General features: G+C 39.0%; 1 long non-coding RNA gene across 3 annotated transcripts; it reads left to right on the top strand.

Annotated features, from left to right (window-relative positions):
- The first annotated feature begins 279 nt into the window (after nt 1-279).
- On the top strand, nt 280-25323 carry LOC149857243 (uncharacterized). 3 transcript variants are annotated; one of them, XR_016444274.1, is made up of 6 exons: nt 280-2412; nt 3944-4077; nt 7015-7091; nt 14602-14714; nt 16227-16365; nt 19126-25323. It is a non-coding gene; the product is annotated as an uncharacterized LOC149857243 (long non-coding RNA). The 3 variants fall into 3 exon arrangements; XR_016444273.1 differs by having other exon boundaries at nt 280-4077; XR_016444275.1 differs by lacking the exon at nt 7015-7091 and having other exon boundaries at nt 281-4077.
- The last annotated feature ends 310 nt before the right edge of the window (nt 25324-25633 follow it).

Raw genomic sequence — 25633 nt, 5'->3', positions numbered from 1 at the left:
TTACTGGAGATAAACTAATAGCACTATAGATCACACAGCCATTCAGAAATGCTCTCCTTTTTACCTACGGAGCTATATTCTATATATGTACATAAGATATATCATGTTAAAGAGAGAGAGAGAAAGAGAGAGAGAGAGAGCATGCATACATGTATAAAGGATAAAATCAGTTTAGGAAAACTCCCAAGAGTTGGGCTCAGGTTCCAGTTCAGCAAAGCACTTAAATGTATGTCTAACGCTTATTGAAGTCAATAGGACACAAGTATAAACAATACATACTTAAGTGCTTTGATGAATAGTGATGGGGTTACTTATTAATTTAAAATTAAATATATATATTTAGTGCCTTGTAAATCAGGGCATCTGTGCTACAGAACTGAAAATGGGTTGTGGAGGAAATATTCACCCTGAAAGAGAAACCAGGGTATGATACTGTGGCTTCACAGCCACTACACTGTTATAGGAGTGAATACAACTTCTCTGTGCATGAAGGTCACAGGGCCACAGGCTCTGCTTACATACAAATCCCAGGGTACTACCTCTGCCCAGTGCCTATCACAGTCCTTAATCTTATGTGCAGATCAGGTATGGAGTTTTCTTCCGTTTCAATACAGAGGGTGTATAGGCATCCTCTGAGGCTCACATTTCTCTGCACAGTGTGAGTCTGGTTGAAGTGGGACAGAGTATACTCTGCAGAGGTTTGTTTCTCCGAAAGGGATCATCTAATGCAGCAGCTTTCTGTGGTAAAATAGTGTATGTACTGCAGGACTGAATCTCTTCCACCCTATACATGTAAAAAATTCTATAGGTTTAAATAGAATTACTCATGTGAATAAAGTGAACAGGATTTGACTAGCTATGAAATCTCCTACAATGCTTTGTACATTATCAGTGAATGTATCTGTGTCAAGTTTTTTTGCTGCACACCATAACCTAGAAATAGAATTGCACTCCATTACACTCTATGTAAACCATTTAATAAATAACTAAATATCAATCTTTAATAAAATCACCAAACTGCAATGGTACTACATGTCCATTGTATGTAGAAGGTTTACAGGAACTAGATATCGAGGTTTTTTTATATTCCTAGAGAGATTTGTGTCCAGAGAAAAAGATTGGGGTTAAGATTAAGAGGTAATGATGTGACAGGCTTTAGTTAAGACAAAATCACTTCTCTAGTTAGCAGAGTAATTTCAGCAATACATCTTCTGTAATTTTTTAATCACTTAGTGATTACTTGTGTGGTGCTATTTGATTCATTGGCCATCAGTACCTGATTAAGATTCTATGCTTAGGCCATCATTACTTTGCAACAGGCCACCCATATGGTGTTAGTGTTGAGCCAGTGCAAATCCCTCAGCTTAGCACCATATATTCTGTTAAAGAAGACTATGAGAAAATGCTGACATTAGCATATGTTCTCCTCTGTGTTCTGTTGACCTTTATCCACGGCATTACACTAACACTGGAGCTTTGGAGTTGGTCCAGTAAGAAATTGGGTTGGAATTGTAAAATTAGCCATCTGTCTATTAAAAACTTTACCACTGGACTAGTGAGCTGAACTCTATGAGCACAATGATGCAATGAAATGTAACCATCAATTACAAAGATATTTTGGTGCGTATAATATGCTTTCTGTCTCAAACATGACTGGGCTATTTACTCTCAAATTTTGATTTTTGGTATGTCAGAAATTGATTGCAGGATTTATGTTGAGAATGCAATTCTTCAGCATTTACTAGTTATTAACTTATTTCCTCTGCATTCCCATCTTATTTTAAACTTACTTAAGAAATGTTCTCATCGTTTATAAACTGGCCTTTTTATGCCCCCCATTGACACACAAACTTTGCAATCCTGACATCCCTCCCACAGACTGGATTTTTTTTCTTCTCATTCTACAGCTCAGGACTAGAAATACTACAATCAACATACAATAAGTTAAAACACTGGTGTGGTATAGTGATAATTAGTCACTCATGAGCTGCAATTTCTATAAGCCAGAGCATTCTGCATCTAATATTGCAGGGTCTCTATTTATTAAAAATAGGAGCTATGGTAGCTTGGGCTATAAAGAGCCTAATGGAACATTTTTTTAAAAAGTAATTCATTAACTAATTAACAAAATTGTGTTTGTTTATTTACAGTACATAAAATGTTTCCATAAGGAAACAGCCCACCACAACTCAGCAGCTCACTCGCTGTGCTGACAGCAGAACATCTGCAGTTTAATTTAATGCATTTACTAAATGAAGTGGGTAAATAAAGGGATGTTAAAAAGCTACTTCCCAGCCTCTAATTTTTTTTTAATACTTCTCTGTAGAGGTCAGAAGCACCAATGAATGGTTCCCCTTCTTACCATTTGCCTCGACTGTCAGGAAGTGGGAATTCCCTAGATTATTATAGAAGGTGCTGTCTTTATTTATACTCATAATGAATTAATTTAAATTTCATCTTCAAGCCCTACTTTATCTCACCACCATTTTTTTTTTAATTACACTATACGTTACTGTCAGGAATTACTTATTAGAGATCGTGGTGTTTTATTAGTGTATGCATTTCTAAAGAGAATTGTTACTATGCTGTTTGCACAGTAGTTACAGGAAGCTGAAGGGATTCTGTCAGGAATCAGGATGACGACTCTGGGAGTAAAACCATGGCCCTGTTGATATTAGTGGCTAAACCCCATATTAACTTCAGTGAGACTAAGGTTTCACGTGCTCTATGCTAACCCATAACCAGTTTTTCTGGCTAATATTTTTCTTTTGTACAGCCCTTCTATGTAAGAGTATTTAAGTTCACCAGTGAATATATATTTTGCTGGGAAAATATGATTATTCCTATTTCCCAAATGAAGGAATGGAGATGCAGTAAGGTTAAGTGATTTTTCTCAGATAACATAGGAAATCTGTGATAGTTAGGATTAAACCCTGCTTCTTTAGCTGCTCAGTCTTTAGCCTTGACCAGGAGGCCATCCCTGCTCATCAGTCTTAAGTCATTTCTTTAGAAAAGTTAACATTCCCACCTGCCTGTTATTTCTGAATGATCAGGGTGGACCTCTTGACAGTTAGCCATAGAAAAAGATATTTCTGACTGCTGTGCAGTTCAAGGGCAGATGCCTCTGTCTAGAGCAAGGGTACAGTTCCAGTAGCTGCTTGTGCTTATTTCCTCTGGCTGTCAACATCACCTCCAACTTACGTGGATTTTACACTGTGTAAAGAGAAAGAAGGTACTTCATATCTACATACGCTTATGCTCAGATTTATCCTCACTTATGTTTCTAGTATGTCATTTGGTTTGACATTTTGAAATGTTAACTGTTCATCATCTAGGGCTAGAGCTCCAGTTTGTTATAAACTGGAGAGAAGGAACTGAAAATAAATCTTTTTAAAACAATCTTGGAGGAGCAGCGTGTGGGAGAGTTAGGGAGCAAAGCATGGCAAAGTACTGCTGAACTCTGGTGACCATTGATGTAATAGCTGTAAGGCTGCTCAAACTTAAAAGTCAAACTGCTCACAAGTAAGCCCATGTGTTTTGGGGGGACAGCATCAGTATAGCATAAAATTCAAACAGCACCTAAAAATCAATTTGACAAGTAGATTTGCTGGACCCAAACACTGGGCCTTAGGTGTCCCATGACATGAGACAGAAATTTTAGCCCAGATTAGAACTTGTATTCATTGTAATGTGTTTTTAATTACATTGATTTAGTAATTTAATTGCACAGATAATTCCATGTCTGATAGAACCTAGTACAGCAATTACAATAGGAAAGTGATGTGTACCATTTCATGTACTCTCCCTCTATTCGTTGAGGTTTATTAATGAATTATCATCTTTGCTTAAATTATTTCTATAACGGGAATGACCTTAATAGTTTTGCATGCTCTGAGAAACATCAGTTTAGTCTTTTGACGTTGTTATTTATTATCACCTACAGTCCCACGTACCTGTGCTAAGAGTGGCATTGTCTTCAGCAGGATGCTCTCTACAGGCAGTAGGGCCAGGATGGGGAAGTGTGAGCAGTTGCTATTTCCCTCTCAGTTGTGCTGATAGTGGACTGTTCATACGAAGGTAGGTAATTTATAATAACAGGACATATGATGCCAGTGGACATTTCATGGATTCTGTGAAATGATCTTGTTTTGATACTGGAAGGGTTAAGCCAGAAGCATAAATGTTCCAGTGTTAACTAAAAAAAAAATATATGAACACTGAAAGTCTGAGGTCCCCAATAGCAGAATAGTGGTTTCGAATGTTACCCTGTAATTCTCTTAGGAAAGACCAAGTACAAGCCACTTTAGGAACTTTAGAGACTTTGTGGAAGACCCTTGGTCACTGGGGGGAAGGAAAAGGAAATAGAACATTTTATTCATAAGTGAGCTTGGGATAATTAGAGAGCACAAATTAGGTAATACAAAGTTAAAGAAAAGAAAATAAACATTACTGTAACCGTCAAGGCACTGCTCTCCATTGACAAATCTATTAAGGTAGAGGACTTGATTTACTGTTTATTCAAGCTATATTCTCATCAAAGTTAAACTGAGTAAGGATTTCAGAATTTTTCCAATAATTTGAGAGCTTGATTTATCCCCATACATACCTAGAGGTTTACATCTTGCACCTATGGAGATAGAAGAGCCAATGAAATGAAATATTGGTGTTTTCTTCTCTCTGAGGGAAAGCACACAGATATGCCATGTGCAGGAATGGCCACTACCTTTTTTTGGAGGGTTCTATTGGTGGTGGCTTCCTATTAAATCAGTCCCCATTCCCCAGCATGCCCAGCCCCTTACAGATAGTCTAAATTCTTGCTAGACCGGAGATTGTGTACTGCTTCCACCACTCTGGCTCCAGTTTAGCACGGGCAATATCAGATTCTTTGTCCATGGAGTTTTCCAAAAGGTATGCAGCATATGAGGAAACTATTGAATGTTTAAATAAAGGAACCTATTTTCTTCTTGTGCCAGTTGTTTGTCAGAAGAAAAATAAATAATAGTATTTAAGAGCAAAATGTGAAATTTAGAGCTTCAGTATAAAAGAATATAGAGTAATCTGATCCAAACCGTACTTAGAGATTCTCCCAAACATGCATCTGCATTCTGTTTTGTATTTTAGAGAATATGTAAAAGTTTTCTGGGCTGTGCTTTTAACTTATTCATAAGATTTTATGTGTCTACCTGGAGCACATTTGAAATTGCTTTTTATAAAATATGCTGCATTTATAAAATGCTTTTTGGATGCCTTGTTATTTTTCAGTGTTTTTATCAGCCCCAGCTCTGGGTTTCATAGAGCTTGGGGAATTTTCAAAGGAGCCAACCCAGAGTAAACTTAAGTCACTGATATTATACATACAATAGTCTGTCTGCTGACGCCAAGCCTCACTCCCTCCTCCACTAATAAAAGCCAGTAACAGTTGTCTGATCTTTTGCATCAAAGAGAGTGTTTATGAAGTGGCCTATATCATTATCTTTAAAATAAATTTATAATTCATACATGAAAAGCATGAAAAGAATTATGAATCTATATTTCATGGAAAATTGTACACAGATTTGGGGACTGAAATATTACACTTCTCTTACTGGTCCTGAACCTTCAAAAACTTGAGCATAAATATAAAAGACATGTTTTTCCCCTGCCCATGTGTAATGGCAATTACTTAGATGAGTAAAGTTGCACATTTGCTTAAATGTAGGATCATAATTAATTGTATTTCTTTCTTTGAAGAGTTCTTTCAAAAGAAAAAAGTGAAAATTGAATGTTCAAGGACTATTACAGGTGCAATCTTGGAAAATTCAAGAGCTGGATTTCAATGGGGTGACAACGGTTTACATTAACAGGTTTTAGCTCCAAGTCCTTTAATTACCCAGAGATCAGGCAGAGCTCAGCCAGCAGCACAAGGATGCAATTGGGCACCCAGTGCACGGGGGAGCAGCAATTTCTGGTTGCTGCTGTGATTGCAATTGCAATCATGTGGCTACCACAAGCAGCCACTTTTTATTGTCCTCCCCACCCAGCTCTACCTAAGGTTGGCACTCTGGGTAGGTGAAAGGGTGCCCGGTGCACCTCCTTTGCTACGTTATTGCTATCTTTCTGCCATCTTTCTCTCCCTTAGTTTCTTCTCCTGTACTTTATTGATCTTTCTGTGAACAAGCCCATTGGTCACTACCAGCTCAAACTGGATTTGAACCAATAATGAGGCTGACAAAATCCACATGCAATTCCTTTCCAGTTCCTTCTGCCACCCAGTTACTGATGGTTTATTTTTTCTCTGGCTGGAAACAGATATCACCTTTTTGTCACCATACAAATTTTTGTGGCCATGCAAAGGCCAAGCAAACAGACATCCACATCATGTGTCATGCCACAGATACCCAAAAATCATGGCTGCAATTAAGCTAGTATCAATCTGCTCTGCTCTTTAGTGGCAGATGTTTGTTTACTTTATGGCAGGAGACCATGGGCAAGCCAAAGTGGTCCACATTCACCAGCCACCTTGGGCAGGTGTTCTGGGGGCTGCAGACCCAATTCTGCATAACTTGGGGATTTACGCACAGGATCAGGCCCCTTGAGCTCTGGAAGCACCTGCCTGGCTTTTTCCGCTCACAGAGATGTGACCCCAGGAATTTCTGCGTGTGTCTGTAATCAGAGAAAGTCTGGGTTTCTCCACTTACGGAGACATGCTCCAGAGACTCCTGAGGGTACTTTCCTATAATGGGAAAAGCCAGGCATACACTCTCAGAGCTTGAAAGGCCCAATCCTGTGTAGGAATTCCCAGGATGCCCAAGATTGGGTTCCTCAAACCCTGGGAGAACACATCACACATTGTTCGAGCAATGAACAAGTAAATACTGGCTATCCAATTAAATAAATAATTGTAATTTATCCCTGTGGCAGTGATAGATTCTAATAAAAGAGAATATAATATGATATAAAATTGTATTATAAAGCACTTAGGTGTTCTATATTATAGCAACCTATTATTGCAGTTACTCTGTATTTTTTCTCTAGTCCATTGCCCTAGGTTTCCAGTAAATTGGCCAAGGTCAGAAGGCTTCTTTTGGGGTTCTTCAGGTGTTGGATGACAGGTAAAACATGCTACAGTTGAGTTGGGTGAAATGTTTTTGATCACTACTTAGCTACCCTGGATAAAAGTCACAAGGCAGCTGAATCTATTTATGAACTTGATCTGGCAAATAGTATACAATGGAAAAACTGAAAAAGAATTGAAAAGTTTTAAATAATTTATTTTGACATTGCTGAAAGAACCATTTTGCTTGTTCAGGCCAGCTTAGGTGCCATTTATACACAAGGCATGCATTAGGTGGGATTGGTGCTTTCCCTTATAACTCCTATGTCATTGGTCAGAGCACTTAGATAAAGCTCCAGATTGAAATCCTCTCACTGCTTGATACGTAAGCAGAGATTTGATCAATCTAGCCCTTAATTTCTAATTTTCACTGCTATATTTTTAAAAGAATTTGAAAATTATGAACACCAAATCAAAATGTTCTTTTTGAGTCAAAATAAACGTTCTGCATTATCCTATATTAATGGCTGATTTTTGTAGTGTTAGCACATACCACTTAAGTAATATCAGGTGTTTCAAGGCAGGCAGCCAAACTCCAGGTACCTAACATTGCTAGTCCTGGTTGAAAATAAGGATGAAAAAGCTAAAGAATATATGTTTCAGGAAACCAAGTTTTTTATTTTCTTTGTTGATGACACTTCACAAAGGAAGTGTTTTGAGTAGGTTTCATTGTGATTATGAGCCAAAATGAAATAATCTTATATCATCACAAATATGATTGCTGCTGATAAAGCTGCTGTACAAGCTTGGCAAAGCTCTCTGACAGCTCTTCCAGAAACTCTCATATTTTTGCCAGTTCTGCAAGATCTCCTGTGACTTGTCTGATCCCCAAGAGCATGTGAAACACCACAGAATAAAACAAAATAAGAGAAACTAAACCTTACTGAAAAAGACTCTTTCTTGTTTGTCTGATTGCAAAATAATAATGGGGAAAATTTGTTTGGGAAGAGGGAAGAATGAAGAATAAATTGAAAAAATATATACTAGCTGCCTTTGATTAACACAGCTATCAACTGTGGGTATATTTTCCAAATAATTTTTGAATTAGTGTGCTAAGAAATTATTTCTGTGTATCAAGCAAATATTGTGTTTTAAAATGTTTGGGGCCTCAGCTATTTTTGCTTCAACGTGTTTCATCCTAGATTTGATCAAATTTCTTTCTAACCTTCCTGATCTTAATCATGCTATTTTTTAATTATGAAAAAGGGTAACTTTGGTAAATTTGTAGTTTTTATTTAGCAAAAAATGACTATGAAGTCCTATAAATTGATATCCATCATATGCATCTGAGTCATAGCTCATAGTTCAGTTACAGCTTACTTGTCTTACTTCAGCCGAGTTGAATAATTTGTGTCTCAATACTGGAAGATTTTTCCTTCTGCCTGAGCCCCTCACCTTCAGCTGTCACCATGTGCATACCAGTCATCACTGTAGCTGTCAGAGATGACATCAAAATCTATAGTTTTATTTGTCTGTTTTTTTATTTGTCTGGTTCTGAGTACTTATCCATGTTTACCTTCATTCTGTGTGAGTACTAGTCTTAGTAGACCATTTATTCTTTTCTTGTTTCTTAGGATAACGGGTAAATGAGATTTCAGCGTGGAAATCTGACTTCAACAGAGTACCTCCTGACTCACAATGTTGTATCTGTGCTGCATTTAGCCTTGAATTTTCAGTAATCTTTATCACCGTGGATGAAATCCTGACTCTGTTGAACTAAAAAGCAAAACTCTCATCAACTTCCATTGAGTCAGGATTTCCCCTTATATTTTACAATATAGAAATATTATATTATATATTTCATTGATTCTTTTTATATATAATGTGTATATTTACTTGAATATAGGATAAGGTTTTTTTCCCCCAATCAGCATGGGAGAAAAACCCTTGTCTTATGATCACAGATAGGAAAACCTCCCTCATTAAATGCATTACCTCTCATTAAATTGCTGTCAGAAGCAGCATGTTCTCTGTAATGGAAACCAACTATAAGTCAGTGTTTTTTGGTCCTTTGCATTTCCATGTTTTCAGGGAAGGGGGTGGGGAATGGGCTGCAGGGAGAACAAGTTGTAGGGGACAAGGGCAAAGGGACCCCTCCTTCCTCTTCTCCCCTGTTAATATTGTCTCTGCTGTAGCAGCAGGAGGGGGGGCAACTTCAATATAGACCTCTGATAATTAGATTCTATACTTGAAAAATTAGAACAAATGTATACACTTTCTACATATAGAATCTAAGTATTTAAAGATGGATAATAAACTGATACTTACCTCACAGGAAAGTTGTGAGATTTAATGAACGCTTAAGAAATACTTTGAAACTTGGAAGGCCCTCTGACATTGCACATATTAGTAATGCAGGAAAAGAGGGTGTTTGAAGAAAGGACTTGACAGAGGAATGTATTTTTAAGCTCTGTGAAAACCTGCAAAAACCAATTTGTGCTCATGTGAACTCCATTGGTTATCTTATTATCCACTTGAGACAAACAAACTGCTAAGGCCACATTTTCAAAAATTCAAATTGCAAAGCATTGGAGTATTGTAGGCATAATTTTTTAAAAAGTAGAAACGTGTGACAAAATTTCTTCTTTTTAAAGTTGTTTTTAAAATAAGATCCCCCAAATTTATGTTTGCCTTCCCATGAAATATGGTGATATAATTAGAAATCCAGCATACTTTTTATAGGAAAATTGATAAAGTTCAGACATTTGAGAAAGTGGGTACCTTTTTATTTCTATAATTGGCACAGAGCAAAATGGACACATTGAACCACAAAGTTTAAGGTTTGGTAAACTTATACTTTTACCCATGTACAGGAAAGTTCTGAGGGAGGTAAATTTAGTAAGCCTATAAAGTGCAACTATATCCTGCCTTGTGCATGAAAGGTAAGATGGAAGTGGCTGGATGTATAGAATCCCCTTTGGGATGATACCTGTTTGTTCAATTCAGTCATCCGGGCAAAACATGAAATATTTAATTTGCAAATTACAGCTTTCACAAAACCTACAGATGATTCACATAACTGTCTGTATGATTGGCTTTAGTCAATTTATGGAAACCAAGTTCCTGATATTAAAACTATTACATTCATATATTCATAAGTAAATTAAAATATACATATACAGAGTACAATAATACATTTAATCAAAAATGTGGTAGTTTTTAATGGAGCCATGCTGTTACATTAGGACAGCATCTGATTAAATGAACATGGGTTCACAAAAGCGTGTGCGCTGTATACATATCTTCTTTACTTAGTCTATAGTAAAGAAGACATAGCTGCATATCTACCTGACTTCTGACAGACTTCAGACTCTCCATGGTAGGTCATTGCCTATGAAAAATATTACAGTATATCTAACTTGGCATCCATTCAGATGTTTGCCGTGGGTCCAGTTCTCCAGGGCTAGGTACAAACAGTCAAAAAGCCTGAGGCTGAATCGATACAGTCTTTGCAGGTTAGTTTAAACTGCACAGATTAAATTGAAACAGAAGTGAATAGGCATTTACCTTTGATTCAGGAAATGCAGCCACATGCCTGCAGAGGCTCGGGCCAGAAGCTGGGAGCATGGGGACTCTGGGAATTACAGTCCAGACTTACAGCAACAAGACTGTGCAGACTTGCTCGTCACTTTCTCTTCCTGTTTCCACATGCCTCTGGGATTTGTGGTCCACAGTCACAGCCAGCATAAATTTGAGCAGGGGAATGGGTGTTTAACCCCCCTCTCTGGCCCCAGACCTCAGCTAGGGTTTGTCAGGGGGGCAGTCCACCCCTGTAGACTGGGCATGCCCAGCCAGGCTTGTCTCCCCACCCCACACACCTTTGTCAGCCAGCCCTCACTGCTCCAGCTAGGGAACAAGGGGGCAGTGCAAGCCCTGTACAGCCCAGCCCAGGGCTGCAAAAAGCAGGGATGGTGGTGGACTGCAATTTAACTTGAACCAGGAAAGGGTCTGAGATAGAAGTTTCATAAATTGGGTTAACACAAATCAGTTAATTCTGATATTACATTCAACCAGGTTTATCTTAACCAGTTTGGGCCATTTTGAAACTGGCTTATGTTCACTGAGCTTCTGTACTGTTACAGGTTAAACCAGTTTCTGCCCACTTAAACCAATTTATGTGTAGCCTCTGTCCCTAGCCCAGTGCACCAAGTCTGTTTGATGTAATTCTAATGTTAATGATATATATTAAGTTTTGCTTTGAGAACAAGCTCCAGGAAAGTCATATAGGCTAAGTCAGATGGTATTCTCCTTTTCTGATTGGCTGAGCTATGGTGTAATACAGAGGTGTACCAGTGGAGCTCCACACCTGGGGCATCACTGGCTTCTGCCATGTAGATTTGCAGTGGTGCGATCAGCCACCGCTGCAGCAACAGCTGCTTTTGCACACCCCCACAAAACTAGTGCCTGGGGCTGCTTCCCCAGTTGCCTGCCTCAGTGACTTTACCAGTCTGATGCTCTTGAGGGGGTTGAAATGCTTTTTTGACTGTACAGGTATACTTACAGGACTCAATGAAGCTCTCATTCCTCTAGCCAAAACTGGGAGAGGAGGAGATATACTTAGCTTTGTTTAGCTAGGGTTAGCTAAAGAAATATGAGTCTAAACGAGTTTGTATGACAACATAAATTTTTTGGTGGCAAGGAGTGTGTGAGTACAGATCCATAGCCCAGAATGGATTGGTGTGTGGCACAACAGCAAGAGTTAGTGGGAGTTTGCTTAAGTAATAAGCAAAGGATAGAGCCTTCAGTTAGGAAACCCATTTTTACTTACTTAACTGCATGTGCAAAGTAGACCATGCTTTTGCACTATAAAAAGAAGGGCTTTGTGCTTCAGTCTCACTGATAACCAGGTACTTCTAGACAGCCTGTTGTAAGTGATTCAGTGGCACCTTTGGCTCCCAGCAGGAAAGCCTCTGTGAACTGCTCCTGAAAACGGTTTTAAACCTGCAGCTCCGGCAGGTATTTTTAGGTCTGTCTTGAAGACAGGGCAACTTTCATACATTTCAGCTTCTTTGTCTGGAGTCACTGCAGCTCCAGACATGTCATTGAAATGGGGTATAATTGTGGTCTCCTCCCCTCTCAATCCACCCACCAATCTAAACTGCTTTAAAGGAGCTTCCTGCTGTGCTACAGAGAGTATTTAGAGCCTTTCCTAGCAAAGCAGTCAAGATGTATTTTTTTTATACAGAATATGTTGATTGGGAAGGAAATCTATAGAGAATACCTATCTTAATTCCAAGACTATCTCTGGGGGAGAGAGAAATATCATCTGACATTTCTTAAGCAGTTTCTAGACATCCCACTAAAGTTTACAACCCCACAATGTGGGTAACATACTTGAGTAAGGATAAAACCTGTGTCTAAAATATACTTTCTATAAGAACAATGTGGTTTGTGACAGTGGAATAATTGGAACAGAGCTATGCTGATTTACAGTGCCTCTGGTTCTTGCCTCTGGTTTTCAGTGAGCAGTAAGAGAAATTAATAGAAAAATAAAGATTAAGTCCTGTCTGTTCCCAATAGGGTGGATCTGGTATGAAGGCAACTAGAAGTTTAGACCAAGAAGCTGCTCCCTAAGAGTCTAAGGTTGTTAGGAAGCTTTCCAACATGGCCCAAAATGAGGATAATGTCCTGCCCATAATAATATGAAATTTCCTTTACAATCCATGAAATAACTATTTAACTATCCCAAGTGAATGAATCATGGCAATGCTGTGATAGCAGGTAGAGATAAGTAAGTTTCAGGAATCTAAAGGTCATGACGCTTTTTTAGGCTCAATCATTTAAACATTTCCTCAAATAAATACTCCCATTCAGCTTTACAGGACTCTTCCTCTAAGTTGCTCATGTACATAAGTGTTTGCAGGAATGGAGATTGCAAGTAGCTTAGGCAGCTGGTATTTATCCCACTCCAGACAACATACAGTTTTAGTTTCTTTGCTTTCAACAACTGGCAGACAGTATACACAGTACAATAAAACATGAAATAAATATGAAGAAAAGATTAATGAGGACTTCAGGGAAGATTAGAAGGGAGACTAAAAAAAAGAAAGCTTATCTTTTTTCTAATTGTTTTTTTTCTCTTGCACTATTCAAAGGGAGACTGATATTTTTTTCTCCCTCCTTATTTCTACATTCATATTATAATCTATAATATTCTAGAGCTGTTGAAAGACACAATTCTCCTTATATGTAATCAGTTAATAAAGTAGAAATCCTACCATATCTGTCTTTCACCATGCACGTGAGAAATCTACACGGTCACTTTAACACATCTATCACAGAGCAGCTGGGATAAGATCAGTGCTTTGGCAGACTTAGGTTTTTTTCTTCCGTGATGAAGGATTGTTGGTTGGATTGGTTCACTTTTTGCAATACAAGTTTTTATGAGTTTTAGTATAAAACAAAAGATTAAAAGAAAACAATACAAACAGCATCTAAGCAGCAGATGGAAGCAGAGTTGACATTATATTCTGTTGAACAGTTACTAGAAAGCTAACATATCAGGCTAGTGGGAAAGCCTTTTCCATCCTATTAAGTTAATAGCTGAATAAAGCAGTATTAAAACAAACAGAATGAATTCTGCTGAAATATTACATGGAAAATCAGATGCATTTCAATATAGAAATGAAAGATACTGTGGGGAAAATTTTCAAAGGGCTTCAGGGTGTGGAAGCTGATCCTGTAATTTATATCAACTGTAGTTCATTCAAGTGGAGCTAATGATTACCTGTTGGAAACTCTGCACGGAGGGGAAATGGGTGGGAGAAGAGATTGAGGGTGAACATGCACAGACATGAAGATAAATCAGTAATCTAACAGGGAAAAGGGTAAGTTTTTTGGGGGGTGGGGAAAGATGAGATTTAACTTTACATTTCCTTTTAGATCTTTTTAATGGTGATCTTAAGCTGATGCAGCGGGGGTGTAAAACTCATCTGGCCCCTGGGCACAGACTGGTTCAGAGGTTCGATCGGACACACAGACCAGCCCTATGCTCCAGAGCTAGCATGGATGGCTGGCAGAGCACTCCCTGGACTGGCCCTGTGTGCCACATATATTATAGCATGCATACCCTGGATGAGACCTGTATGCTGAGTGTAGTGCATGCACTGGCTCCTGTTTCACCAGATTGGCTCCACAAACCACAGGGCCAATGCATGTAGCATAGAAAGCTGATCTGAGACATGCAGGCAGCACCACAGGCCAGAAGAAAGGGCTTTGTGGGCTGTATCTTTGGCATTCCTCTGATGTCAAATAAATGACATTTTAGATGTACTAAATTAATTTAGATCTATCTGAAAATGAAGCTTATGTATTCCAGCAACAATTTGTAGAGATAAGCCAATGTCAAAGGAATGTAAAACAAATATTCCCTCCAGTTTTAAAATGAATTTGTTCCCCCCCGCCTTCTCACTTCTGATAAACAATTGAACAATTTGTTATATTAGTGCAATTGCTCAGAAAGGGAGAAATTTACATCTATGTTTCAATATCATTTTAATTTTTCAAAGAAATTATGGAATCCTGGGAGCAAAGAGAATAAATTCATCGAATAATTTAATTAAAAATGATTGATTCAGCTCTAAGGACCTATGATTTTCCTTCTCTGCAACAGCTGCACAAGGTAGGCAAGAAGAGACGCTACTAACTTGTCTTGAGATATATCATATCTCTACCTATTGTTATAAAATGCATCTAGCAAAATATCATGGCCCTGATCCAAAAGTCATTGTACTTGATGGTACTCTTTTCATTGGATTTGGGTAAGTCTGTAAATGCTGGCCGTACCTGCCTTTTTTTCTTTGTCACTATCAGGTATTACAGAACCTGCCAATTTTTTGTGTCTAAGGATTTTCCAAATCTAAGCAAGAAGCAGGAAGTTGTGTTAGTTGTCCAACAGCATTAACAATAGGCCCAGTATTCAACACCCAAACTATAGCTTCAATTCTAAACTTCCTCAAAAAAAAAAGTTTGGGGTAAGTTGGATTCAGAGACTTAAACTGTCAAGTTTGATTCACAGTAATGTTAGCTGGCTTAGTCCCTAACTGTAGTTTAGTTATCAACAGAAAAAACCCATCACGTTGTTTAATAATTACAGTACAATGCTGTGAGATCCATATTGAACAAAGCCTTATTTTATTGTGCTTTCCCTGTCTCTGTTGTATACACATAATACCTACCATTTAGATTCTGCCTGACTTCAGGCTAACTATCTCTCTCTACCATTTAGATTGTAAGGTATTCATGGCAGGGATGGTTACTTTGTTATATATTTCTAGGAAGCCTATCACAGTGGTCCTGGAGAGGCTATTGACATTACAGTAATACAAATAACAATAACAACAGAAATTAAATTGAAGCATCAGTGTCTCAGATCACCTCTGGTAACCAAACCTGCTATTCTCTTAGAGCTATTCTTTAAAATGAGTTGATTAAAAAACAGAGGCTTTATGTCAGACAGAAAGACTTGGTGGGGGAGAGCAGCAAATTCTGTTCTCCTTTGTGCAAATATAAATCTAGTGTAAATTCAGAGCAGCTCCATTCATGCCTACCAATTTGTATGTGAGCAGAATCTGTCCTTGTGTAGGGCATTAGATTTAATACTCACTAAGCAATATAATTAAAAGATGATGTTACCTGAATATCAGCTTTTCTGAACGCGTGTTTGTTTGGTGTTTAATTGAAAATAAACAAAATCAGGAGCGCAAAAAAAAGTAGAAAAGATATGTGTGAAATGTAATGATAATGGTTGACTTCTAAACAGCCAGGGAAATTATAGTCATCTTATGTGTGGGACAGGAACAAACACCTCTTAATTGCACTTCATTATAACGTACCTTTCTCTGCTCAGTTGTATATATTAATTATAAAAATCATGTTGCAGAGACGAGAAGCTCTACAATAGTTTTTTTTTCCCTCCCTCCCTAATGCTGTCTGCAGCAGGATGGAAGAACAATATCAACTGTCATCCATCGAAAGAGCTTTCAAAGTCAAAATCATAAAAAGAATGAAAGGCTATTATAAAAAAAGGAGGAAAATGCTTTGATTTCACAGATTTTTCTACTTATTAATGTTTAAGGTTCTCTCTTCTTTTTAAAAGTATCTTCTCATATTGCTTTGTATGTGTTATGTACAGGTAATATCACTTTTTGATGACTATATCACATGGCACGTGGATTACGTAGCTAAATATTAATGGATGGAGGTTGAGGGGATTAGTATGGGAAAAGATACTGCAGCAGCCCATCAGGACTCACATCAGTGGTTCAGACAAGGTATGGAAAACATTACCATCAGTCTAATTACACTAATTTGACACTGTATTTTGAGTTGTTTTCTTTTGCATTGTAGTCTTGGCAACATTTAAAAATTTCCTGAAAAGTAAGAGTATTGTGGGCCTTGTGGGCCAAATTCTGTGGGGTAGTAGGTCTACGTCCTCGTACTGCTTTTTTCCAGAGCCTGCAGAGAGATCATTCTGCTTTACCCTTCAATAGACATGTTGCTTGGTACAAAAAACACATTATTGCTTCATAAGGAGGGGTCAGTTGCGTATGGACTGAGCGTTTCTCTGTGCCCATACATAATAATGAAAACTGAACATCCAGTCCTGTGTATTACAGGCATAATCTGCTCTGCAGCTAATTAAACTGGACATATTATTCACCAGCAGTGTAGGAGGAACTTCAGGTGGCTTTGATGTGGCTCCTGTTCATGATAAATCAGTACTCCAGCTCAGAGCTGTTATGGTGTGATGAAGAGTTGAATGTCAGATTAAGACCTGACAATAGGACTGTTTTTTGAAACATATCACCTGCCTGCTTTGGAGCCATTTGTACAATGGGCCATTATTTGACTCTTTTTGCATTATCTACAGCACAGTCAGTAAATTTATGATGCATATGAGAAAAGAAAATGTTGCCCTGTTTGTTTTAATGGCTCATAACTCTCCTGTCCAAACTGTGATTATAATATTTGACAAAAGGTTGCACAAAAAGAAGAAGGAATGTGAGGAGTATTTGCTGAGCAGTTTATGCTGAAGCTTGAAGGTGAATTCTAGAAGAACTGCTTGGAAAGTTATTTAGGAAAATTAAAGATGCCCATAGCACAAATTTAGGACAAAAACCGGAGCTTGTGTATTTTTTTACGTTGGAAGAGGTGGGCAATATTGTGTAAGCTGGTGAATATCTATTATATGGGGTGGTACAGTTGATCAGGAATCATCACTGTTCATTCTTTCATAAAAATAAGTATGAGGGATGGGACAAAATAAAAATTCCTGGGTAATGATTGGTTGTATGTGTTCACTGGGCAGCCCCTTTGGTTTAAATCTTGTGCAACCTTCACTGTAATGTTAAAGTCTCTGCACTGAAGAGGAAACCCAGCGAAAAGATCTCTCTGGCAAGCACTCCTTGAACAGGGCTAATCCTTGCTAACAGGAGGGGGTTCAGTTTGTATTGCATTGGTCTAAGGGGGCAAATTGATGCTGGCTGGGTAGTTGGTAATGTTTTAGGCCAACACAGTCAGGGTCTCAGAATATTGTTGCTTGTCCAGGGTTCATGGTCCTCTCAGATGGCAATGACTTTCTGTCACTACCAGCCTGGGTTAGATTTTGTGATTTAGAGGTAAAGGTATTTTTTGCATCCTGTTTTCAGTCCCCCCTGGTTTGCATGGTTTTTCAAGACATATATCCTAATTGTCATAAAGCACCCACTTACCAACCTTTGCAGAATCAGAGAACTACCTGTTGTCACAGGTTTTGTAAATATTGAAGGTGGCTTTGTACCAAGTGATGCATTTCATGGGACTTAGTACACTGGTATGTGCATCAAACAGGTTATATGACTGAGTGGTTATGTAAGGCTTTTCTAGTTTCAGTATTCAGCTCCAGAGTATTTGCATTTCCTTTACATCCTGTGTCATTTCCCTAAAAATGTTTTATCCCCTTTTTCAAAAAGCTGTCTCCAATAACCTAGTCACAAACTGAAATGTCATAATTTCAGTAAATGTTCCTGGTGGTTCCTCTATCCCTTGCTTGCTGCCCTACTCAGATTACAGCTCTGGCATGAAAGTGATGGGTCTGATGAGCTGTTGCAGAATAGCAGAGGGCAATGTGATGAATCTGCTAATGGTGGGATACTGGTAAGAGAGGTCATCAGGAGGAGAAGGTTTGTGCAATCACAAAATTTTCTGGAAACCAAGGATGAATGTAGTGTTGAAGACAGATGAGAAGTCTATTTGACCTTACCACTTCTAGTACCCAAAGAAGCTTATCAGCAGGCTGCTACAACCTTTGTGGTAACATCTCATGGTGGCCAAAAACTCCTAGAAGGGGCAATTACATTTATGTCAAAGGAAAATTCTGCTTTCTTCAGAGATAAATTCTGGTTTCCTCTGTGTGCTTTTTTAATATCAAGCCCATTACTACAGTATCTGAATATGAATGGGCATGCATTTAATAGGAAGACCTCTTCTTCTTACCCCTTCTTTCCCTAGCACTATGGACAAATGTGGAATTGAGCCATAGACTGACACTAGCACTCCCTAAATTCTTGGAGTAAAGGAATATACCCAGCAACCCTCAGGGAGCCCTGGAGTGGGGACACTGCCTAGGTTGAGAGAGTGAGCAGAATCCCTGACTGTCCCTCTCCTACTATGACTGCTAGAATTCTGTATCTATTGTTTAATTTTGCACTAGCTATGTCCTGCAGTAAACCAGTCTGCTTACAGCAGTCTTGTGCCTCCGAGCATTTCTATGTAGCCTCAGCAGCTCTGTTTTCCATACAGGTATGACATTACTTAAAGGGCCCATGTGCTTTCTCTCGCACTTTTTTATTGATAATTGCCCAAGCTCCTGGTGAACCTATAAAACAAATGTTTGCAGTGCAAGTCTGTGCAGATCATATAAATTTCAGCTCTGGATACAACAGACTCATCTGATTAATTTAATTTCCTGTTGCTTTCCAAGTACTATTCTTTATTACTTTCTAAGAAAATACTGAGTTGCCAGCTGACCTTTTTCTTTGTTGTATACACAGTCCAGTGACAGAAGGACAGAGACACCACTGACATCTTGGCATATTTGGAAGATGTGGAAGAAACAATTAATGAAATAGTTAATAACAGCATTCATCATTCCTTCCAGAGCTGGAGCTTTAGTTGGGAGATGCAAGTTGTAGAAACTTTGGTGATGCTGTACTGTTTTGTAAATCTGCTCACAAACTTTTAGGTTGTACATCGCTAGTATGTCAAAAATGGAGAGGTTATATGTCTGTCAGTGTAATGACAAGTTTATTACATTGGTATATTCCTTAACAATATGTGCAGTCTTCTGTCCATTGCATTGTTGCTGTTAACACCATCTGATGACACCTTGTGGTTTTAGAGGGCTCACTTAACTATCCCCAAGCTAAAGTGCCCATTGCTAAGCCTTGCATATCCATATATAGGAGGGAGATTTTGACTGTCTTCATGTCCTGCACCTTAAGGGTTATTTTGCTGTAAATCAAGAGCCACTCCATTGAAGTCAATGGAATTTCACTTGTATAAATGAGATCACTACAATGCTACATCCTCAGGCCATTACATATCCCTAGCTCAACACCAGCATCATGATCAAAGTTCAGTTTCTATGACCTAGTTTCCCCTGAAGTGGACAAGAACAAGTTAGCTAGAAAAGAGTGATTGTTTGAAGAGTGTTATTGATACTACATCTTTATACATATGCTGGGGGGAGGCTCTAATTACAGCCCAAGAGCTGCTCTAATTAAAGCACCCACAGTGTCACATGTATTCAGCATCCCACATTTCAAAATGGTGACAAGAGCATGTTAACTAAAGCTCATTTGATGAGCTTTAGTTTAAGTGTCTCCACCACCATTTTGAAGCATGGAGACACTGAATACATGTGATGCAGAGGCTGCTGGAGAGTGCTAATCAGATTTATCGAGTCTGCTCTGACACATGCTAATTTGCATGCACTGAAGCAGACCTCCAGCATGTGTATAGGTTCCCTAAAGGTTCAAGTGGCACTTTGGTGTAATTTAGAGACGTTCAGAAGCAGCTCCAAACTAGCTTAGGTGATGGAATAGCCTTCAGCTTTCCCCCAGCTCTAGGAACAGCAAGGGTGACTTAGCCTCCTTTGTTCTCTCCAGCTGTCTCAGCTGTGCCAAGTGGAGCTCTGTAAATGCAATGCATGCTCCTCTAAATGAACTTCTCTGCTTTCCTGCTCTTAAATAGCATGGGCCAATTCGCTGCTGGTGCAGCTCCAGTGAAATAACTGATGGAGTTATGCCAGCAGAGGATTTGTCCCCATAGCTCCTCTGATGATTAAATTTCTCCTCAGCACTCTTTTTTTCTATTGAAATGCCATTTACAAAATTCAACCATTATGTTTAAAGCTATCTTACTTCAGGAAGGAGAAACACACTATATACCTTTGAGAGCAAACATTAACTTTAAGGTAAAATGAGGCTGAGAAGAGTGTTTAGCCAGTCACTCTGAACACTTCCAAATAAGCTGAGAAAATCAGCTTCTCAGAATTCACATTAAAAAAACATAATGAAGTTAATATTAAATAAAAAGCTTGTGCAACCTTTTACTTTTTACAGTATATGCTGATGTGTCCTTGATTCCAGGCCTGTTTTGTTTATGATTAATGAATGACTCACCTTGAAGACCATTCAATTTGATTCCTACCTCATTACGAATTTGAAGAGGTCATTTTGTTTTGGGGGTCTAAGAGAAAAGCCTCTTTGTATTTTGCAAATGTTAATAGTTAATATTATCAAATAATAGTTAATAGTATCTAATAATAGTTGGATACAGTGCATATATAATGATGACGTGGAGAAGTTTCTGTTCAATTCAGTTCTTATCAAATTATTTAATTCAATTCCTCAAATTATTCAGGAAATTTCCAGGCATACAATTAAGTGCAGACTCAGTATAACAAAGATTGTTATTTCTCTCATCTTCTAATTAAAAAGCCTTATCGATATACTTTTACTCCATATATAAAGACTTGGCATGATCCTGTACAAACTTTCAATGTATATTAACATTTTTACTATTTTACCTATTTCTGAATACAAAAAAACTATAATTGGAATTTACAATGCAGATTATTTTTGCAAGAAACAAATGTTAGATAATTGATATTTTGAAGTTTACAGCATGAAAAGGCCATTTCAGCGGAATTATGTAAATCAAACGAAATCAGAATTAATGGTGAACGTTTTGAAATGAGCTAAAATAAAATAATGAAAATAATTGTGCAAAATAGGAAGTGTCCAGGAACAAAAATTCTTTAACCATATAATGTATAAGTTGTTCTCATTGAAGACAGCAACACTTGCACTCCCGTCCATCAAAATCAGCAGTTTTTGGGAATAAGCCATGGCAAAAGAAAGAGAAATTGGCTGAAACAATTATTTTTAGATTTTCCCTGAGGCCTATGCTTTAGTGCTGTGGGAAGCCACGTGTGTTCTAATGAACCTGAGGGCAGTGCTGGAATCAGTTCTGACCATTGGTGGAGTTGTTCAGCTGGACAGGTCAAAGGTTAGGAACCAGATGAAGTATGCTAGCGTCCCTCCAGGCTGGTAGTTAGATGACCGGTCAGAAACCTTTTCATAAAATAGTTAAATTATAGAAACACAACTAAGTAAGCATTCTGGCAAAGAGCATGATAGACAGAGGCTTGTTTTTTGCCCCAGTGTTTGTCTAAGCTGGAAAGATTCAGATGACTCATGGAGCAAAATACCCCCTGTGTAGAGGATCCCATGTGATCTGTATATGACATAAATATTTCTAGACTTTGTCCTGCATTGTGCACAGTGGTGAATTTCACTCCCTCTGAATACCTACTACAGTAAGATGAACTAATGGTCCGTGACCGAGAGAAAAACATAGCATCAGATTCAGACCGTGTGTAAATGGACTTGGAATCCATATGTACAAGGTCTGAATTTGCCCTTTTAGGACTAGGTGATATAAAAAAGAATCTTTCCTGTCAAAGCAAGTCCATCTCTTGTTGGGTTTTTCCAATTTACATTTAACAAACCATTTGACTTCTATATGCAATGCTTTATAAGCACAGGATAATAAATGTATAACAGTAGAATTCCCATAGTTATTTTGGTGATCATGTGCCTGTAATATATAAAAGTTTTTAGGTCAGTTTTCTTTTCTACAGAATGTGGTTTTGGTTCTTGCATATATAATTTGGTATTTTGTTATCTGGTTTTATGTGACTGAGCCAATGGGAACCTTGTAAAAAATTATAATCTACATTTACCTGTTCACCAAATAGATGTGCTTTCATTTCTTCAAAGCTAAGAAGCACACATATTCCAGTTGTGGGCTTTTTTAAATATTTCATCATTCCTTGTGGCATGTATGATTCAGGCTGATTCACCTGTTATTTGTGTTGCAAAGGTCACTAGCTTATTATGTATGGTTTGTGTCATCACTTCTGAAAAATAATGTAGCTCTGAGAATGGTTAGTAAATGAAGGCTGATCTTTGGTCTCTGGTTTGCTTAATATTGTGGTTTTGTTTTCCAAAATTTGTTCAGAACTATTTGTACCTTGAATTATTAATCTACAACTAAACATTCTCCTTGGTGTTCATCTAGCTGACGATGCTTGGAACTAGACCAAGTCTATTATCTTTTCTTTGAAATTGTGGAGAGCATTTATTCCAATGCTGAATTAAAGTTTCTTGTTCATTTGCAATTCTACTAGAAATGCTTCAGCTGCAGGGAGCATTGCTTGGCCATTTAGGATTGGTGATCATACTACCAATGCACACAAAGGTTTGAATGCATACTCAGAGCAGAGATACTCCCAGCACACACATTTCAATGGTAAAGAATGTTTCTCTTCATTGAAATTGAGGTATGCTGTGGGAAGGTAATAACAGTAACTCTAATTTTCATTAAAAAGCAGTGGGGAAAATATCCCTCATCCAAGAGAATGTGTTGTAGGGCCTGCCCCTAGATTTCTTCAATTGTAAACTGTCTCTCTCTGCTTGAAACCATTGCTACCAATGAGAGCCCTTAAAGCCTATTATGAGCACTTACACAAGTTACATTTTTCACATGATTGAGCCTCTGAAAGCACTCTACAGCCATGACATAACACACAGAGCACTTCTAAAATTGCCAATAGTGTAAAAAATTAACCCTTGATAAATCAAGTATTAACTGATGGTGATCTAGAGCAGAGCACCTTAGGGAACTTGTGTTCCCTTGAGGGTTAATTTTTCATGTCTTTGTGGGGCTGGGTTTGTGCCCATGAGCACCACCTCAACCCTGCCCCGGGGCTGTCTGCAGGGGAGGGAAAGCAAGGGGCAGCATGCAGCTGCTGGCTGGGCTTTGGATGGCCAGAGCCGGGCAAGGTAGAACAAAGCCCCATCACCTTGCAGGCCCTCAAAGCTACCCTGGCTGGGGTATTGAGGGGAGCTGGGCCAGGCCCATCAAGTGAGGGGCCTCTGCTGCACCCTGCTCATCCCTCCAGCTCTGGCTGCGGCAAAGCCCTGCCAGCAGCTGCTGCTGCCACTGTCAAGAGGCCCAGACAGGGGGTGGAGGAAAGGAGCCCCCACTCCCTGGGGCCCAGCCTGGTGCCACCCAATTCCCCAGCCAGAGTAGCTGGGAGGGCCTGCAAGGCAAGGGGACTCCATTCCACAACCCCTCCTTCCAGTTCCAGCCAGGCAAAGCCCTGCCAGCAGCTGCATTCTGCTCCATTCCCCTGCCCCTCCCCTTTTCTTTCCCTCCCCCACTGACAGCCCCAGGGATGGCAAGAGCTGGGCAGCTGGGGCTGGGGAGAGGGGCAGGTCAGCAGCCTCCCCAGGAGCTGCTGGAGTGCCCCCACCTGCTGGGGGCTATGAGTTAGTATAAAGGAACATGGCTAGGGACATAAATTACACATATACCAGTTTAAGTGATGAGAAACTGATTTAAACCCGTAACAGAACAAAGGCTCAGTGCACATAAACCAGTTTCAAAATGGCTGAAACTGGTTTAGGATAAACCTGATTGAATGTAGTATCAGACTTCACTGATTTGAGTTGAACCGGTTTATGAAACTTCTATCTCAGACCTTTTTCTGGTTCAAGTTAAATCACAGTCCCCCACCATCCCAGCATGCTTTGCAGCCCTGGGCTGGTCTGAGCTGGGCTGTGCTGTCTGCTCCAGAGAGCAGGGCTAGCCCCACCCCTTTGCTCCCTAGCTGGAGCAGTGAGGGCTGCCTGACAAGGGAATGGGAAAGGGCAATCCCAACTGGGGATGCAGCCCAGTCTGCAAGCTGGAGGGACTGCACCCCACGGCAAACCCTGTCTGGAGTCTGGGGCCAGGGAAACACCCCTTCCTCCACTCAAACTTGCTACTGGCTCTGACTGTGGACTACAAATCCCAGAGGCACATAGAAGCAGGGAGGAAGTGATGAGCAACCTTGCAGAGTTCTGCTGCTGTGATTCTGGACTGCAGATCCCAGAGACCTTGGGGACAGTAGGAAGAGAAAATGAACACATAGCCAGAGAGCCATGCTCTAGCACTCCCCAGCTTCTGGCCTGAGCCACTGCAGGCAGGTGGCTGCATTTCCTGAATCAAAGGTAAACGTCTGTTCACTTCTGTTTTAATTTAATCTGTGCAGTTTAGACTAACCTGCAAAGACTGAATTGATTTAGCCTCAGGCTTTTTGACTGTCTGTAGTTAGTTTATGAGTTAGAGTGTGGCTCCTAAACATCTATCAGCACCTTATGCAGAGAGGGCATAGCAAGACTGCATGTGAATCATATTTTTGATGGAATCTTTGTGGTCCTGTAACAACATGAATGAAGTCTTATCATTTGGCTTTCCCATCCTGCTGCTATAGAGTCCTAACTGAGCATGGCTTAATATCATGAATCTTGAAGACAGGATGTGATCCAATGGGGAGAGTTATGAAAGATCTAAAAAAGTGAAAGTGACCTGTTTGCAAATTTGCCATATTTTCTCTTGGAAAAAGGAATTGCTAAAAAGAAGCCTTTGCCTGGGGCAAATGCTTTTGATTTAGATGTTGCCTAGTGTCCTAAAATGTTGAGCAAATGGAAGTGAGTAATTTTCTGCTGTTCACAAATTGCTTGAGAATAAAAACCAATCCTCTTATCATGCCCATGATACCATGGCTTTTATTCTTGTGTTGTTACTGTAACCTGTGTCACTGCTCACAAAAATCTCAGCAAAGAAATAATTCAGCAGTAGATGTTTGTACAAAGATACAAAAAATACTAGAGTTAAAAAGGTTCTTTATGATTCTTAATGAAGTTGTAGCAGTTTGATGTCAGTGGCATAACACATAGTTTTCCGTTTCTGTTTATGAATCAATTTGACACCATTTGACACCTGCTAGAAAGTAGAACAACCTGACTTCTTTAAAGAAAATCCAGTAATGAGCATCTGGAATTGTGGCATGCTGAAAAACAAGAAAAAGACAGGAAAAAAACCCTTTCCTATAAATTTACTTTTATTTCTATGATACTGGATTTGGTTCTTCCTGAGTGACTTAAA

This window comes from Crocodylus siamensis, chromosome 9 (genome assembly GCF_052110815.1).
Source record: "Crocodylus siamensis isolate JL-2025a chromosome 9, ASM5211081v1, whole genome shotgun sequence".
Lineage (NCBI taxonomy): Eukaryota > Metazoa > Chordata > Crocodylia > Crocodylidae > Crocodylus > Crocodylus siamensis.
The sequence above is the reverse complement of the archived record's forward strand: the minus strand, read 5'-3'. Positions and strand labels throughout refer to the sequence as shown.